Raw genomic sequence first — 13634 nt, 5'->3', positions numbered from 1 at the left:
TACTTTGTAAGTCACTAGATTTAAGAAGCAGTTTTGGCACAGTCTCCATCCTGTAATGAACTCCTCCTGTAGATGTAATCAGATATATAAGTTAGTAGGTCTGTAACTGAAAATCTGGGAGATGCTTGATCGCATCATTGTTGCCATGAAAACCTCGTCTACATGCCCATACTTAAATCAAATCAAATCACTTTTATTGTCACATCACATGTGCAGGTACATTGGTACAGCACATGTGAGTGAAATTCTTGTGTGCGAGCTTCACAAGCAACAGAGTTGTGCAAAATACAATAATGTAAACAAGCAAAATACAAGAATGGCTACATCTGAAACTAATAAATATATGTACAATATATAATAGTATATGCATACTTGACCATAGTCGTAGTCATAGCAACACCTTGTGTCAAAGGCAGTTAGATGAAGTTAGAAGTTGTAAACTCGTGTTTCAGCGTCACATAGCGCCACCCGTTTGACATCATCTTGTATTGCTTGCCCACTGCTACAGTATTGCGTGGTCAGAAGTATTTTGGCAGGTGGTTGCTAGGCGACACAATGACATCATAATATGTTATGCATAATGAAAGTTTTATGGAAATATGTTCTCATTGTGAAATTAAAATGATACAGTATCCATTCATGGGTGACATCGCGATGGCATCATAACATTTCATGTATAATTCAAGTTTTGTGGATATAAACGAAACGTTACAGTCGTGAAATTAAAATTATGCAACACTTTTCAAATGGCTGAAGATGCGTAAATGGAACAAATGGGTCATTTTAGCCTGTTCGTGGTTGCTAGACCAATATCAGGAGTCTAAGATGTTCACATTCATATTATCCACAATGTTTGTGTCTCAAGAAAAAAAAATGCGTTGTTTGAACATAAAGCCTTCACAACCTCTGGAACATATATTTCACTGAGCTCGTCTGACGGTGCTTTTTCCCGGCTTCTCCTTCCTCATCTGTGTGCTAACTGCTCAGGAGTCTCTTATATCGATTGTCTGTGTTGTATCTGTTTAACTTGGCTCGTTTCTTGCTCCACTCTGAAGCTTTTTTCTTCTGTACACTGTTTATGCTTGCTTTATCCCATAATAGCTGTTAATGGTGTTCTTTTATGTTTCATTGCTTTTAGAGGCTAATTTAACGCCAGTTAAGAATGAGTCATTTGGCAACAATGGCAAGTTTAAAGTAATGTTAACATGCATTGTCCCTGAATAAATGAATAAATAAATCCAATTATTAGGGACATTATAGTAATGTAATCCAGTCTTCAGTTGATTTCAGCTGATTTCCTACAGTTTGATTTCTGCTGCTTTACTGAGAAGTGTCGCTTCTCTGTCTTTGCTTTTTTTTTTTAAATATATATATTTTTTTACTTTATTTAACCTTCATCCAATACCCTGCAGACACTCAGCTCACCAGTTCACATTACAATCTGCGTGAACTGAGTTTCTTTTTCCTCTCAGTGGGTGCCACAACAAGCTAATCTGCTTCCAGCTAAGTTGTCCTAGCAGCCCATTACAGTCAGCTCACAGGGCGCCGTGCCACTGGGCCTGACGACAACAGCGCCCGATAAGCTATGAACATTCCTCTGATTTTGGCAGTGTGATTGGACCGTCTGGCCTATCAGACCCCTTCAGTGGATCAGTGCAGCTTGAGCACCCACAAGAAAATCGCTCTCCCTTTCTCGGCCGAGTTTCAAACTCACTTATATTTTTACTCACACGTGGGTCGTGTGCGAATAAAATGCGTCTGTCTTTAAAGTGGCCAATATACGGCTGCAGATTGAAAGCGAGATTGCCAGGCTTAGCATCTGCGACCTCCTTCCTCCCTCCCTCCTCTGCTGCTCTTCTTGTCTGTTTTGGAGCAATCCAATATTTCTGGCTCAGGGAATTTATCTGCGGCCCAAATATGCAGCTCGTGTCATGCAGCGCAGCAGGCATTTCAGCAACATCACAAAGATGGATTAAGTCATGCATTAAATTGCCTCTTTGAAGGAAATGAATAAATAAATTTGAGGGACTAATTCCTTGACTGTTCACCATTTCATGTGAGAGTGTGATTGCATAATGCTGGCTTAAATGTTCCCTCTGCTCTGCTCTGTTCTCTGATGTCTTCTCTTTAAGTATTAATTCTACAAAATTACATTTCTTGTCACAGAGAACTCTAAAGGGCTCCAACAACATTTGTGTACAAAATTTGTTGCCATACATACAAAGAGTCTGTTCTATTTACATTCATCTTTTGGACTCTGCATTTTGAATCCTCCACTTTAGCTGTGGCCATCAACATCAGCGTTCACTTACAAGCTAATGCTAGCAGGCTTATTAGCTTACAGGATCCATAAACTGTGGTGGTTCAATGCTAACCAGAGCTCAGCAACTCACTAGCAAATACCAGGATTTCATTAAATAAAAAGCATAAACTCCTCCTCATTAATCCTGGATGGCCTGGCCAACAGTTCAGTCAGCTGCTAGCTAAAAGCCACCTGTTAGTTCAAACAACAAAGGCCTAAATTTAATATTTACCAAAGTCCAAATGCGATGTAAACATGTTTATTTCATTGGACCACAATAATTAATTTAATACCTTTTCAAAGATACTTAATAATTCTTTATAAAGTACTTTTGTTGATAGTCTCCCTATATGTGGTACATATACCATTCACAGTGCATGGATGTACACTCACCACTTAGCTACACCTTGCAGTTACCAGACTGGAACCCTTTTGCCTTCAGACCTGCCCTAATTCTTTTTGCCATAGATTCAACAAGGTCTTTGAATTCATTTTGGTTTGTGTGGGTGTGATCGTATCACACAGGTGCAGCAGATTTATCGACTGCTCACCCACGATGTGAATCTTTGAAGGTGACTGTTGAGGCCGTTTGAGTGCAGTGAACTAAGACTCACGTTCAGGAAACCAGTTTGAGATGATCTGAGCTTTTGGCATGTTATGTTATCCTGCTGAAAGCAACACAGTGGAATCAAAGCCCACACTGACCTGCTTAATGCTAATTTATTAAGTTACAATGTCTTGGAACAACTGACCTTCAACAGGTACTTAACTTAATAAATCAGCAGCAAGCAAGACGATGTTTGGGGATCATTTTCTCCCAGCTGTTATTCATCAAGACAGCGCAGAGACTTTGAACCTGGAAACAGTCATCAGACGTTACGAAAGGATGGAAATACTGAGGAACAACACTCATCGAACCAGACGACATTTTTCAGTCTTTTGTGGTCCAGTTTAGATTGACCAATGGGAAGTGCAGCCTCAGTTTCCCACTCTCAGCTGATAGGTGTGCACCCACTGTGGTCTTCCGTTACTATAGCAACATCATCATTAATCCCTGTCCCCAAGAAACCTAGGATCACTGGACTAAATGACTACAGACCCGTGGCTCTGACATCTGTGGTCATGAAGTCATTTGAGCGCCTGGTTCTCTCCCATCTCAAGACCCTCACCGCCCCCCTCCTGGACCCCTTGCAGTTTGCATATAGAGCCAACAGGTCTGTAGACGACGCCATCAACATGGCCCTACACTACATCCTGCAGCATCTGGACTCCCCAGGAACCTACGCCAGGATCCTGTTTGTGGACTTCAGCTCTGCCTTCAACACCATCCTTCCAGACCATCTCCGAGGCAAGCTTTCCCAGATGAATGTGCCTGATCCCATCTGCCGGTGGATCACTGACTTCCTGACGGACAGGAAGCAGCACGTGAGGCTGGGAAAGAATGTCTCGGACTCCCGGACCATCAGCACTGGCTCCCCTCAGGGCTGTGTTCTTTCTCCTCTGCTCTTCTCCCTGTACACCAACTGCTGCACCTCCACCCACCAGTCTGTCAAGCTAATCAAGTTCGCAGATGACACCACCGTCATTGGGCTCATCTCGGACGGGGACGAGTCTGCCTACAGGAGGGAGGTTGAACGTCTGGTGACCTGGTGCAGCCACAACAACCTGGTGCTGAATGCCCAGAAGACAGTGGAGATTATTGTGGACTTCAGGAAGCACACAGCCCCACTCCCCCCCATCATCCTGACTGACACCCCCATCACCTCTGTGGACTCATTCCGCTTCCTGGGTACCACCATCACCCAGGACCTGAAGTGGGAGCCCACCATCACCTCCGTCATCAAGAAAGCCCAGCAGAGGATGTACTTCCTGAGGCAGCTGAAGAAATTCAACCTGCCAACACGGACGATGATGCAGTTCTACACTGCAATCATCGAGTCCATCCTCACCTCCTCCATCACCGTGTGGTACGCTGGAGCCACTATCAGGGACAAACAGAGACTGCAGCGTGTTGTGCGCTCTGCTGAGAAGGTGATTGGCTGCAAACTCCCATCTCTGCAGGACCTGTACACCTCCAGGACACTGCGGCGTGCAGCCCGGATCTCAGCTGACCCTTCTCACCCTGGACACAGTCTGTTTGACCTGCTCCCCTCAGGCAGGAGGCTCCGGTCCATTCGCACCAGAACCTCTCGCCATAAGAACAGTTTCTTCCCCTCTGCTGTTGGACACATGAACAATAACCACATGACTGTCCCCACCACTAACACATGACCCTACGCTGTGTCACTGCATCATTTCATGTTTGGCACTGATCACCACCTGCACTCATGTATATATCTTTCTACGTAGCACTCATAATTCTTATTCTCATGTATATATCTCATGTATATCTCATGCACATATCTTTCTTTCTACATAGCACTTTAATTCTTATTGTTTGCACTGAAGCACCGCAGCAATTTCCTAATGTTGTAAACCTCAACATCTGGCAATAAACCCCATTCTGATTCTGATTCTGATTTCTGCTCAAGATGCTCTTGATACTTTGGTTGTAACATAGTTATTGACTCACTGTTGACTCAGTCGTATCTTGGAGTAGTCCCGTCTGACCGGTGGCATCGACAAGACACTTTCCCCAAATAACTGACATTCTGTTTTTCATTTTCTTCCTCAGACCAGTCTCTAGAGATGGTTGTGAGGGGGGAAATCCCAGTACATCAGCAGTTTCTGAAACATTCAGACTATCTGGAACCAATACCCACGCCATGTTCACATCACCTTTCTTCTTTGATTTGTTTGGTAACAACCGTCTAGACAGGTATACTTAACAAAGTGGTCTGTGAGTGAATAGTCCTATGCACAGGCAATGGTTCTTATTCATCATTTTAGCAGCTCACAGTAACCAACTACATTTGCCTTGGGAGCTACAAAAGCAGCAAGTTTTAGAAATCCAGTCAGTGCCAGGGGAGACGAGAACTTTGATCTGGATCCCAAATTCAGTGCAGACTCCTTTCAAAATGCTGCCACTTGGTACCAGTGCAAATAACACTTAACATCTTTCTTCCATCTCGTATGTTGTTCTCTAAACATTATGACCAGTTCTCTTCAAAAACATGTCAAGGTTTTTTCTAACTGAAATTTTAATGCCATAAATAATTTTGTTTTTTTTTTCAAATTCTGAAAGAAAATGATCCTGACTCGCTCCAGTGTTGCACTGATTCATCCGAATGTACGGAAGACTTTGAAATAGTCCTAATCAGAGAGTAAAACACAAACTGGTGCTGAAACAGCCGAGAAAGAAACCTCATGGGATTTTATTCATGCCAAATTCTGATTGAAGAGTATTTGCACTGCCTCCATAGCAGCTCGCTATCAGCCGACAGCAATGTGATACAACCCCTGTGTTATACAGTTTGAGGGACAGTACACGCCACAGTCAGTTTAAATGTGCTGCACTATCACCTTGTATCATGTTACCAGTGTTCAAATTACAAACTAATATTCATAAAGATGGTCAGTCAGAGCAAACTATCAGTGTACTCGTACTTTATAGTTTGTCAGATGAGTAAAAAATGAAGGAAAATTAGCTGCGTTCAAAATTCATACCACACACAAGTAGCTAACCTTGTTAGCATGGGTTGTTGCTGAAGGGATTTTTTTAAACCAGCAGTGATGGGGAAGATCACCACCAAGCAAAAATAGAATCTAGTGAGAGACCAAGGTGCTCTAAAAAATGGGCTCATGACAGGAAGCAAAGAGAAAGGAGTCAGATGAGACCGCGAGACAAGAATATCAAGGGAATCAGGCCCTGACGTTCAACTCGAGGGTATATGCCAAGGTTGTGAAAAATTCGCCCCAGTTAAGGACAGAAGTGTAAGTCAAATTAGAATTTTTCCTGTTTCCAGTTTAGTCACTTCAAATAAATCATCTTTGGTTTGCTCGTGCCTGCAGCTCCAGTTCTGGTAGTTGATTTTATGGATTTGTTACAGGTCATACAGTGCAAGAAAAGAAGAAACTGCATCAATAGATTTTCAGTCCTCCTGGCAGCACAGTGAAAAGATATCATCTCAATATTTAACACATTATAACACTGTAAATATGATTGTAATTATTTATGAATACCAAATATTATATTCTTATCATCAGCTCAACTTTGCAGTGAGTTTATCAGAGCGTTATTTTCCCCGAGAGCTGCCTGCTGTAGCAAAGTGTTTTGAGAGCGAGGGGACAGCTGATGTATTCAAACAGAATGCTGAAAGATGTTAAAGAATGAAAGAGCTGAGAGGAGCGCTGAGACAGCTCAACTGCCAACAGCTTAAACTTTGTTCACGTTAAAGGTGTAGCCATCAATTTATTGGCTTCCTGTTAAATCCAGAATTCAAAATCCTGCTCCTCACATACAAGGTCTTAAATAATCAGGCCCCATCTTATCTTAATGACCTTGTAGTACCATATCACCCTATTAGAGCACTTCGCTCTCGCTCTGCAGGCCTACTTGTTGTTCCTAGAGTATTTAAAAGTAGAATGGGAGGCAGAGCCTTCAGTTTTCAGGCCCCTCTTCTGTGGAACCAGCTTCCAGTTTGGATTCAGGAGACAGACACTATCTCTACTTTCAAGATCAGGCTTCAAACTTTCCTTTTTGCTAAAGCATATAGTTAGGGCTGGACCAGGTGACCCTATGCTGCAATCCGGTCTTTAAGTGATGATGTGATGAATCCTGCTTCAGGGCCAAAACTACTCTGCATTTAATAAGGCTGTTGTGTTTTTAACATGTTTTAATTCTGTGTATCTTGTTCTATTTAATCTCAAAAAGCCCCTAAAACAGTCAGTGATCACTGTCGGCCTCTCTCGTGTTTTTATTCCGCTTTCATTTAAGCTCAGTTTTTAAACCTTACGATGTAACTACAGCCCAGCCCATGCAGCAGTATATGAATGACTAACCTCGTATTGTGGATGGATTATCTCAGTTGTTCTCCTGGCTGAAGTTTGGTCCTTTACAGCATCCTGCCATGCGATTCTATTTGTCTCTAACCATCAGGGAACCTCACAGTTAATTTTATCGAGTGGAAAAAATTAGCGTTCATCCTCCAGCTTCACTGTTTATGTTTATGTAACATAGCTGTGTCGCTGCTAAGCAATCACGTAGCACATCATTATATACCAGATAGTCCAACTTCAGTAACCCTACAAACGTCACTGCCTCTGTCAGTGCGGCCCAGGGTGGCTGTGGCTACAATGTAGCTGCCATCACCAGTGTGTGTAAATTTAAATCTACTTATGCTAAATATTGGCTGTGCTCTAAACCAAAGCTGGCTGAGAATACATGAAATATGCAAACTGCAGCTACACTACAGGATCAGATTGTGGCTCCATAGACAATGCTTCTTTAATCAGTTTATTGATTAAAGTTTATTTCCCCCTATATTAACAGCATAAAAAAGAGCATATAGACATGGCTGAACAGGTTGCATAATTGGCACTGAATATCAACATCCACCTTTACCCAGCTGCCCAATGACTCTGGGCCAGTAACCTTTAATTGCTTACCCAGTCTACACAGTCTCTTTTCCAGGGTCCAGGACATTTCACCAAAGTATTGCCCCCCACAGCTGTAGCAGCCACTGCAGCCCCTTAAATATCCTAATATCTCTGCCATTACAATATACAATGTGAGAAATCAAACGTAAAGCTGAAGTGAACAGTACAGCAGCGAAATGTCAAAGACCCTGGTGAAGACACGAATAAACACAAGACACTAATAATATCAATGCTAGCTTGCCAGTTAGTTTCTCTGAAACCCAGACCAAATCCAGTGTCAAAGATCTTGTAATAATACATTTGGTGAGGAAAAAGTACACGTTATCATGTGGCATCTATTGTTTAGTTTAAAATCCACTGTGGTGCTGTCATTATTAAATTTACTGAAAGAAACAATGCTAACCTTCACAGTCTTGAGAGTGTGTGAGGTCCTCTGTCCTCTTCCTTTGTGTAGGGCTCTGGTCAAAGAAGTCAAAAAGAAAACAAAAACACTTTTTAAACAGTGTTTATGAAGCATGCAGACAGCTCCAAATTCACAGCTTTTTGATACATAATTCCATCAATATATGATTATCATTGGAGATTTTGAATCAGGCTTATCAGGACATTCAAGTAGAATATGATATCCAACCTACCACCAATATACACAGTAAAAGTTACCACACTAAATGTCCAGTTGTGAAATATGATGACAGACTTTACTTATCAGCTTTCTTTCAATGAGTTCATCAGTTGAACTGGATAACCTAAAACTTAAACAAAGGATTAGATTTCGCAGTTGAACACTTACATCATCACCGAAGCATTTTATGAGCCTAGTTAGCCCTCCTATGCCGCTCTTGATTTTGTACAGCTCCACGAACCTCTCCATAATGGTCAAGCACAGCAAAAAGGAACCCTTTCAGGTCAACAGATGTAAGACGGGCAAATTCTGCTTCAACCTGAGCAACAGAAGAAGAGGGGTGGGGAGTACAGGCAGAATAAAAAAAGATTCTTTGAGACCCAAATTTAAGCAAACCGTCATCTGAGGCCCATTAGAGAAAACACAAACACACAAAAGCAAACAAACAAAAAGATGCACTTTACCTGCCGTTCAGCGAACAAGGAAGTTCAGAGAACAATAAGCTCTGTCTTGAAATCTTTTAAAGTAGAATGATTGTGAAAATGACTTATGTGATGTAAAACTGGAGTAAATGTGCGATTAAAAGAACACTGAGTAAAAGGACAAGTAACAATTGCCTTATTCCTCAGATGTTTACCTTGATGAGCAACACATTGCTTTAGTCCAACTGCCTCATTAAAGTTACACAACAGGCTTTTTACATTAAAGCCAGCAAGTCCATTACATACTCCCTTTTTATATCTGAAATACTGTGCACATTCTGTGTATATGTAGTGGACAGCAATTTACCCAAAAGAGTGCAAAGTTTGCAAGTCCACCTCATTTAAATGACAAAGTCAGATGTGATCATCTAGACCTGTGAAAACAAATTAATGACAAACCTGCAGTTATGGATGTTATTACAACCACAAGACCCTAAACAGTCTGCTCCACTGCTTTTGTTAATGAATCATGTGTTGGTAGCACGTCTGAATATTTAGTTTATGCCACCTGCATGCGATCATCAATAGTGCAATATTACTTCTTAAGAAGGACCCTGACATCACAATCTTTATATCATTTGTTCTACAGAGCTATTAAGTTACAATATGTGGTGGTGTTTCCAATATGACAAAATGCACAAATTGTAACTTACCATTTGGCTCCACTGACAAAAATAAATCCCCAGCATCAAGTTTGGCTTCACAGACCTAAAATAAGTAAAATAAAAATATGTTAGAATTATTTTGTTTTCGCCATTTATTCATGTTTGCTAATTTTCTGACATATAAACAATGTTAGTTTTGTTACAATACAGGGAATGCAGTTTAATTAAAAGGTAAATTATGCAAAAAAAACAAACAAAAAAACCTTCTGCAGTATATGATGCCAAAAATCAGTGTCTCTTATGCCAATTATTTTATCACTACAGCTCTTTTAGTATGGAAACTCACACAATCTGGTCATACTGATCACAAGAGTCCAAAAATAAGTTAAAATAGCGAGCTGTTGTTAAGCATAAAGCATTTCAGGGTAACAAATAACTGCACAATATAATTAAAGCAAAAAATAAACACACTGGACTATCTGATAAAAACTAATATAATGCTGGTTTGTAGACCATATTTTGTCTCAATCCTCAGTGCACTCCTGCAGCTTAGCATGCAGCAGTTAATAACAATTTAAGTGATTGTATAGCAGTAAACAGATGACAACAAGCATAGCAGTCCTGCCAAAAAGTTCTTTTTGAACCCAGTCAGTTATTGGAAAAATTGCCAAAAAGAACTTCCACCAAAATGCAACAGCCTGTGAACTTGAAAGAAATTTACAAGTACAGAGACAATATGAAATAAGCTTTATTAATTAGCTGAGTTATTAAACATCCATCCATCTTCATCCGCTTTATCCGAGACCAGGTCGCGGGGGCAGCAGCCTAAGCAAAGAGGCCCAGACCTCCCTCTCCCCAGCCACCTCCTCCAGCTGGAGTCATTAAACATTCGCACATAAATAAGTGACGTCATATTCAGTACTTACTTTTGACAGTTCACTCTTTGGCCGCTCCCTTCTGCCGTATTTTGCGGCAAAATTATCCACACCCACCGCCGCGCTATGAATTGTGGGATATATGGGACCACGCTTGATATCTGGGGAAATCGACGGCGCATTTGAAGCACACTTCGAATTGGGACAGCCGTCGTCGCGTGGCGGTGACGTAATCGCACTTAAAATGCGTACTTCAAGCGTGCAGACCCTGAATTGGGACACAGCCACAGTTACCAACCCGTTAAAATGAGTTTTTCCGCAGCAAACTGAAGGCTGATTGGCTGGCTGCTCTCACCTGTTAACACACCACAGGTAAAGTTTCATTCAGCATCTGAAGTGAAAAACTCTCAAATAATCCAGCGGCTTTTCTGTCGCTTGGAACTTTTATCGCGATGTCAACAACAACTCTCGGCCGGAGGGTACATAGTAACGGCTGCTAAGCAGTCGCTAGGGGCGGGGACGATGGAACAGTCGTTTCCTGTGACGTAACCGGCTTGCCTTTGAACCTTTGAACTTCTGTTTGACGTCATCAGCCAAAAAACCTATAAATAGGAGCAGGAACTGTCTCTGAAACAGCAAACTTGGAACTTGCATTTTACACGCTTTCAACGTGGAAGGTCCATTTCAGACACGATCAACTCAAAACCTAACAGTCATTTAACCCATTCTAACATACAAGTATTAGAAATGGAAAACCTAAAAACAGCGAACATTAAGGAACTGACAGTAGCACGTCTTCTTCCTGTCATCCAATCGTTTCATGAAAATATGACAGCTGAGCAGTGGCGTTCCATGAAATCAGGAAAGTCTGACATAGCCACCAAGAGTCTTCTGGCAGAGGCCACTATAGAGATCATTGAAATTGCTTCAAAGCACTTTCAATGATGGCTCAGAATGCCAACATTGAAGTATCAGAGGAGGCTTTTTTGGACAACATAGGTACGATACTTCCAGAGCCTTTGGCACAAGCTTTGACAATGGATGGTCAGGGCCACAAGGTTAGCACCAAAGAGCAGCTGTTTGCTAAAGAGGTTGTGGGCGGTGTTCAATCTGCTCAGTCTGCTGACACAAAAACAAATTTATCTTCGGAGAGTGAACGCATTGTTCCACCAAAACGGCTGAAAACAACATGATTTGGTGAGAGAATGATGCACGCTTCCTTCTTGATGTGGGAGCATCTCGGCATGAGCATTGACACCATTAGCTACACTGAGCCAGAGGTGGAGACTGAAAGTGTAGATAGCCAAGATGTCCCAAAGGAACAACTAGATAGAGAACATGAAAAACTCACGGTAGGCTCCCAGGACAGCTTCAATACTTCAACAATTCTGTTGTTGTGATTTGGCGCTATATAAATAAAACTGAATTAAATTGAATTGAGAAAGTGTTAGGTGTAACACGTTAACATTACATTTTTCTGTAACGCTGTAATGTACAAACACCATGCTAAAAAAAAAAGCTCACCAATAACAGCGTGTGAGGTGTGAGTTTGCCAAACCTCTTCATGTTCCTACAGTAGAATCACCGTGGAGATCGCTTTTAAGTGTCTTACAGATGATTTCATCTTTGCTTTGTGTTCAGAGGTGAACTCTTAAAGAAAGACTCTATGTGTGTCCTCTTTAGAACAGGGATGTGTGTCGGTGTGTGAGCCCAAGGTTTATATCGTGTACTGGTAAATGACTTTCTCCAGCAAGTAATTTAGCACTTTAAAGGAAACAAGTGAACAATGTTTAATACTTTTTGAATAACAGTCCCGGCCATGTACTGCATTCATGTGCTGATCAATGTTTCTTCCTGTAAATTTAATTAACCAACAAAATTATTCTCAGATTATCAAGTCTTCTAACAGGATGGTGTGTTGTCTTTAACGTGGTTTGGAGTGACTACAGCGGGACACTGAGGGGACAAACGAGCACAATTTACTGAAGCACTCTGAAAGCAGGTATATTAAGATGATGGGAAGGCAAAAAACATCTGGATGAGAATGAAATACCTACCTTCAACAGAAACAACAGAGGGCGAGAGATATCAACAGCTTGGCCTATTATCTGGTCTAATGGAGGCCCTTCTGTTAGAGACAAAAGCCCTCCATTGTTTTGCATCAGCTCTTCTGATGATTGGCGAACATTCGTCCCACGTCGATGGAGTCAATTAAAAGCTCCATCCGTCAAGCGACTCCAGCTTCCTGACGCTGAGCCTCAGTGGAGAACACACACACTGTCGCTCACTCTCCAATTTACCGTCATGTGTGTCCTTTTCTCTTTATTTATTTTATCTCTCTCTCTCTCTCTGCTGCCATACCAAGCCTCTAAAAGCAATTTCATCCTTCCTGTACTGTCACGCTCTGCGTACACACTTTCCTATTGTTTGGTTTCAATCATAATTTCTAAAATTTTAAATAGAGACTGAGTATATTGGAAAGATACTATGTATATTCAATATGTGAACCTCATAAAAAATGACTTGACAACTAAATATTAAATTGAAGGAGCCCCAGTGTTTTAACTGACATTTAATAAAAGAAGACGGTGTGACAATGAACTTATAAAAATTCACAGCCACATATTTGTATTTCTCTCTAACAGAATTATGAGGATTGTTCCTGCCAGTCCAGATTCTGTTATTTGCACAGTGCACCTTATAAAATACTATATCCTAATATCATGAACCCCGGGGCTTTCTGCCTCAGTTTGAGGTTTTTGCATTTTCTATTTCTTGTGTTTGGGAAGTTTTGAGGGTTTTTCTTCACATCTTCAGTTCCTGTTTATTCTGCCTCCCTTCTGTTTCTATGTCTTGTTTTTTAGTCTCTTTGCTGGTACTTCCCATTTTATTTTGGTAGTCTGTAGTTCCGTGTGCCTTACTTCCTTTATTTTGTTTCTTTTGATTAGTTGCACCTGTCTGTTTACCCACCTGTTCCCCATTCCCCTAATCAGCCTTTCTATATTTATAACCACAGACGTCCCTTTGTCTGTGCTGTTGTCCCGTGTGCTCGCTGTCAGTCCAAGGCTTTAATTTGCTGTTTGCTTTTCATGGATTCTGAGGTTCTGGAATCTGTTTCCAAGCCAGATAAAGGTTTGTGTTTTGTTTACATCTGTTTTCCTGTGGAGTCTGCATATGATGACAAAACAACGCAACCAGGCAATGGACCAA

General features: G+C 41.3%; 1 long non-coding RNA gene across 1 annotated transcript; it reads right to left on the bottom strand.

Moving 5' to 3' along the window:
- Positions 1-7726: 7726 nt before the first annotated feature.
- LOC121814149 lies at positions 7727-10218 on the bottom strand. The gene is made up of 3 exons (XR_006054129.1): positions 9598-10218; positions 8631-9318; positions 7727-8298 (listed from the first exon to the last, which is right to left on the bottom strand). It is a non-coding gene; the product is annotated as an uncharacterized LOC121814149 (long non-coding RNA).
- Between the last annotated feature and the right edge of the window lie 3416 nt (positions 10219-13634).

This window comes from Haplochromis burtoni, unplaced genomic scaffold (genome assembly GCF_018398535.1).
Source record: "Haplochromis burtoni strain Fernald_Lab_line unplaced genomic scaffold, NCSU_Asbu1 Contig_22, whole genome shotgun sequence".
Lineage (NCBI taxonomy): Eukaryota > Metazoa > Chordata > Actinopteri > Cichliformes > Cichlidae > Haplochromis > Haplochromis burtoni.
Note: the sequence above shows the minus strand (reverse complement) of the source record. Positions and strands in the feature narration are given on the sequence as shown.